The sequence below is a fragment of the Puma concolor genome, chromosome D1 (genome assembly GCF_028749965.1).
Source record: "Puma concolor isolate L17-30 chromosome D1, mPumCon1.1.hap2, whole genome shotgun sequence".
Taxonomy (NCBI): domain Eukaryota; kingdom Metazoa; phylum Chordata; class Mammalia; order Carnivora; family Felidae; genus Puma; species Puma concolor.
The window spans coordinates 35,721,202-35,727,107 of record NC_141676.1 but is presented as its reverse complement, the minus strand read 5'-3'; the positions used below and the strand labels follow the sequence as shown (position 1 = coordinate 35,727,107).

The 5,906-nt window shown below is 40.2% G+C and overlaps 1 pseudogene; it reads right to left on the bottom strand.

Annotated features, from left to right (window-relative positions):
* Positions 1–2,691: 2,691 nt before the first annotated feature.
* LOC147576591 (elongin-B pseudogene) lies at positions 2,692–3,144 on the bottom strand (annotated as a pseudogene).
* Between the last annotated feature and the right edge of the window lie 2,762 nt (positions 3,145–5,906).

Here is a 5,906-nt window from a genome sequence, read left to right as displayed (position 1 = left end):
ATGTACCTGTAATATTAAAAAAGAGTTGAATCTTTTTTCTTGTACCTGTATGTATTAAAAAAGTATGTACCTGTAATATTAAAAAAGTGTTGAATCACTATATTGTATGTTAGCTAATGGGAATTTAAATAAACACTAAAAAAGTACGTACCTGTAATATTAAAAAAGAAAAAAAATTTCAAGTGAAAAATGTATCTCCTATTGGTTCTCCTTCTCTGAAGAACTCTGAGAAACTCTGAGAGGTACAGATTTGGTATGAGAAGTGGTTCTACAGGAATGAAATATTAATGATGAGTTTTCTGAACTTGTTCTGGAGTATCTGGAATTAGTTCTCTAGTCTAATTATATTCAAGGCATAAATGGCTCTATTTTTAATGGTAAAGAAAGTACTGGTAGTTCATTTCATGATGGGTCAATAGAAATACACAAAGTACCACCACTGGATACTCTTAATCAAAAACTCATAAAACTCATATTCTGATTGGCTATGTATTCAATATCTTAGAACACCTTTGTCAATTTAATGGGTATAATGAGATTTCTGGTTGCTCTTAATTGCACTGGAGAAAGTGGGAAGATAAAATAATGAGTTCAGGGATTAAAATTCCCAGCTTAAATTCCTTACAAATAACCTGAAAGTGTCTATAACTTCCCCGAACGAAATCCTTATCTCCTATAGCCACAGAGCTGACAGTTCTAAAAACCCAACCCAGAGTCTCATCTTGCAAGCAGCTGCATTATAACACAAATTGAATCCCCAACCTCACAGGATGTCTGAAATTAAAGTGAGGACAATCACTGGGGAAGAATGGAATCCTGATAGTTCCAGAGTCAATCCAGTTTATAGACCTTTAATCCCTTGAATTAAGGGAGGTCAGGTCCTCTTCAGGAAGGACCCTGCCAAATTTTACACTGTTAATCTTTCTCCACACCCTGCCCAAAGAGACCTATGGCCTTTTATTAAGTGACTGTGTGTTGGGGGAAAAAAAAGAGATAATCAGATTTTTAAAAGATTACTAGACACAGGCTCTGTAGTGTAGCTAAATCCAGGAGATCCAAAATGTCACTCAAGTTTATCTCAATATGGGTCCAGTGTGTGTTCAGAAATCCCTCATGTGGTTATTTTTTTAGTGCCAGAATGCATAATTAGAATAGACAGACTTAGCAATTGAATAATTTCCACCAAGGTTCTCCAACGTGCAGTGTAAGTGCTATTGCATTAGGAAAGGCCATGTGTAAGCCATTAGAAATGCCTCTACCTAAGTAAGTAGTAAATAGTAAACTAAAAGCAATACTACATACCTGCAAGGACTATTGAGATTAATGTCACTATCAATGACTTGAAGGGTGCATTCCCATTACATCCTCATTCAAATCTGCCAATTTGTCCAGTTTAGAAAGCAGATGTACCATGGAGATTGACAGTGGGTTATTGTAAACTTTACTAGGTATAAACTCTAATTTCATCTGCCCGTCCACGTGTGGTTTTGCAGCTTGAGTAAATTAATATTTTTCCTTGTACCTGATATGCAGCTATAGAGTTGTCAAGTTCTTTTTTCTCAACACTTGCTGGTAAAGACCATCAAAACCAGTTTCCTTTTAGTTGGCAAGGCTGGCCATACAGCTTCACTGTTTTACCACAGAGGTATATCAGCTTTCAGCCCTGTATCGTAACTGATTCCACAGGAAACTTAATTGCTGGCCATCCAGAAGACGTCATTCTGGCCCATGTAGGTTGACATTATGTAGTGATTAAGAAGTACCAACTCTCTAGACGTGGTGGTAAAACATTTACCTGTTAGAGACTGAGACATAAATTCAATAAAAATTCATGGGCCTTCTACCCTCATGGAATTTCTAGGAGTTCAGTGGTGTATACAGGGCATCCCTTCCAAGGTGAAAAAGAAGTTATTGCATCTAGCTGCATTTAAAAATAAAAACGAAGCACAACAACTAGTGAGGCCCTTTAGCTTATAGAGGCAATATAGTTTGTCATCTGGGTGTGCTAACTCTGGCCCATTTACAAGCGACCCCCAAAAAATGCTAGTTTTGAATGAAGATCAGATCAAAGGAAGGTTTGCTACAGCAGGTTCACTGTTCCGTCACTTGAGCCATATGATCTAGCTGACATAATGGAGCATGAAGTGTCGATGGCACTTTTTTGGGGGGAGGGGGCGGTCTATAGATTATTAGGGGTGGAGAGAGAGCAGTCTTTCCACTTTGAATGTCCCCCCTCGCCCCCAGAGCCTTAGAAGGCTCAAGTAAGGCGACTGTAGGCGGTGTCCAGCTGACATTTTTGCCCCTGGCCTCTGCCCCTCAGCCTAGAGGCTGCCCCGGAGCCTGTGAGAGCCTGCTTGCTGGAAGTCACAGTAGGAACCTTTGTCCCCAGGCTGAGCAGAAGTCTGGCCCGGGGCCGGGGTTCCTCCCAGTTCTCTGCGCACAGCCCCTGAGGGGCAGGCTGGAGTGGGTGTGGAGAGTGAGGGCCCACAGAGCTTGGGGTCGCTCCCACAGCCACAGCCAGCCTAGCAAGCACACGGGGCTGAGAAGGAGCCTTGCAGGAGAGCAGACCCCATCCCAGGGAAGGTGACGCCCGAGTCAGGAGAGGGTGCGCAGAAAAAGGCAGCAACCAGGCAGGCACCCAAATCTCTTTTATTGGGGGGGGGGGGCACTGGGGGCGGGCCCGGGGCCCTCTCACTGCACCGCTTGTTCATTGGCGCTGCTTTCTGAGTCCTGTGGCTTCATTACATCGGGCAGCTCGGGTGGACTGGAGAAGGGCTCGATGTGCAGAGTCTCGAAAGCTTCATCTGCCCAGAAGGCCAGCCCCACAGTGGCTGGGGCCTGCGGCTGTGCCATCTGACTGGTGAAGCCGCACTCTCCCAGTGTCTGGCCATCATCCAGAAGTTGGTCGTTCTTGTACAGCAGCTGCTCGTCGGGCGGCCACTTGAAGATGCCCTCGACGATGCGCTTCAGCTCGAACAAGGTGCTCGACTCCTTGGCGTACGCGAAGATGGTGGTCTTGTGGGGCCTGATCATGAAGAACACGTCCTGCCAGATCCTGGCTTGGGCTGCGATGCTGAGAACTCCCTCTGCAGGCCTCCCGACTAAACGAGGTTTCCTTTTACTTTTGGAAACTTTGGCAGAGCTCTATAGGTGAATCATGGAATTTTCTGGGACATTCCTGTAGGGCAGTCTTGAAGAGAAATTCATCCAGTGATCAGAACTTTGGCCAATGTATCTGGTGATTCATTTTACATAGGGGAAAAAAAAAGGTTTGAGTGTATACTGATTCACGAGTGGTAGCCAATCGTTGGACTGGACGTTCAAGTGCTTGGAAGGAACATGAGCAGACTTGGTGAAAAGGAGATTTGTGGAAGAGGCTCATTTGCAGACCTCAAATGTGACTAGGCTATTAGGAAACTATATTTCAAAATAATTAATGCATAGCAAGAAAGATTACATTATAAGAAATTATTATATAGCATATAGAAAACAAGTTTAATGGTGAAATCAAATTTATAGCACAATTAAATATTACTTCAATATCTGCCTTGAAAAACTATATGTATCTGAGTCAGTTTCCCACACCTTTTTTCTTCTTTAGTAGGTTTGAATTTTTCAGATGAGAGAGTTTCATTTATTATACAAAAAGTAATTAAATGAAACACCTAAGTAAGTAACTATTTTGCACACAGCAATGCTACAAGAATAAAATTTCATTTGCCCACAACCAAACAGATTTTTTCTACAGTTCTCTAACTGTAATACCTCTAGAATGACTGCATCCCTGGCTTGAGTGATAACTTCTGCATCAAAAGTCACATATCGGTTCATGCAGAGATGTGAGATCTATCACACAGAAAGAAAAGTGAAATTATATTACAATGCAGGAACTCTGGAAGACCTCAGCTGTCTCTGTTAGCAAACTTCATTGGTAAGAAAAATAAGCAGTAACAATAAAAAATGTCTATTTTTTAGTGTATGATTGTGGGACAGAGAGAAAGAGAAAATAGAAAGTAATAACAAATCATTATTTTAAACCTAACCATTAATTACCCACTTCCATATTACAATACTATCAAAGAACACTCCCAAATCCTAGGGAATCTTCTGTACCTTTGCAGAGATTTTTCCACGCTTGGTTGTGTTTTGATATCAATATGTGGTGTATGTGATATCAGCCTTCCATTAATTAATCATTCACGTAATACGTTTCTTGCAACTTTCTTGTGCCTTGTTCTGATCACATCTAGGTTGGGAGGAGAAAGAAGAGGTAACATAGGTTAATATAGGGAACAATGAAGGAGGAGGTATCCCACAGAAGCTGGTATCTTAAAATGTAGTAACTATCAGGCCCTCATCAAGGCAGGAAGGGAATATCCAAAACAGAGTGTGGGGATCAATATCCCAAGGTCTCTCCTACATCCACTATTATTCTTCCAGATTCTCCCGTTAGTCAACCTGGAAGGCAGAGGGCAAGAAAGCACAGATGATGCAGCAGAATTCAGTTTTCTGGATCACAGAAGAGGTGAATTAATATGGACGGCAACAGAGAATACCAACACGGCCAACTCTTTGTTCCACTTAGCATCTCTTCTTGTCTGTGCTAAGAACTTACACCTTGAACCCAGCCACAATATTCATGGAAGGATGACATCAATTCAGATATACTTCCAACTGGAATTTAAATTGTAAAGCAACCCACTACCAGAACTCTTCAAGTAAGACAGCAAATAAAAGTATTAAAACCAAATCTCCAATTATAGTTGGGAGATTTTAAAACTCGTTTTACAGTAAAAGACAAAAATCGTGGGGAGAAAATAAGCAAGGTTAACAAAAAGGACCTATTTCTAAAAGCTGCTTCTAGAATCTAAGGCTCTACCTTAAGAAACTTAAAGGGCAAAAGAAATGCAAATCAGAAGACAAAGGCAATTGAAGACAGTAAGCAAGATAGCAGACATCAATGAATGTGAAAGCAGAAAGAAACAAAACCGAAAATAACCAAAAAGAGAAAGTCAGGGGCGCCTGGGTGGCGCAGTCGGTTAAGCGTCCGACTTCAGCCAGGTCACGATCTCGCGGTCCGTGAGTTCGAGCCCCGCGTCGGGCTCTGGGCTGATGGCTCAGAGCCTGGAGCCTGTTTCCGGTTCTGTGTCTCCCTCTCTCTCTGCCCCTCCCCTGTTCATGCTCTGTCTCTCTCTGTCCCAAAAATAAATAAACGTTGAAAAAAAAAATTTAAAAAAAAAAAAAAAAAAAAAAAAGAGAAAGTCAGTTTATTGTGAAGATAAAATAAAAATGATAAACATCTAGGAAAACTAACAAATATAAAGGAGAGGAGACACAAATTATTTATGAGTACTGAAAGAAGGGATATGCCTACAGACTCTTAGGACATATATAGGATAATATAGAAAACTATAAAGAACTCTACATACACAAATTTGACAACTTATACAAATGTACCTAAGCCTCAAAAACTATAAAATATCAAAATTCACTGAAGAAGAAATATATAGCTTTAATATTCATATAACTCTTAAAAATGAATTCATATGTAATCCTTCAGATTAAAAACAAGACCCATTGGTTTCACTGGAAAACTTTATCACACATTTAAAGACAAATAACACTAATTCTAAACAATTTCTTCAAGAAAATTGAAGAATGAAAAATAAAAACTTCCAGTTTCATTTTATGAGTTCAGAATAACATATCAAAACTAGATAAAGACAGCACAAAAAAGAAAACTACAAACCACTATCCCTTGTTACTATAGCTACAAAAACTTCAACAATATATAAACAGCAACAACAACAACAACAACATACCTAGCCATATATGAAGAGAAAAATATACTATGATCAACTAAAATTTACCCTAGAAATGCAATGGTAATTGAACGTGTGAAAATT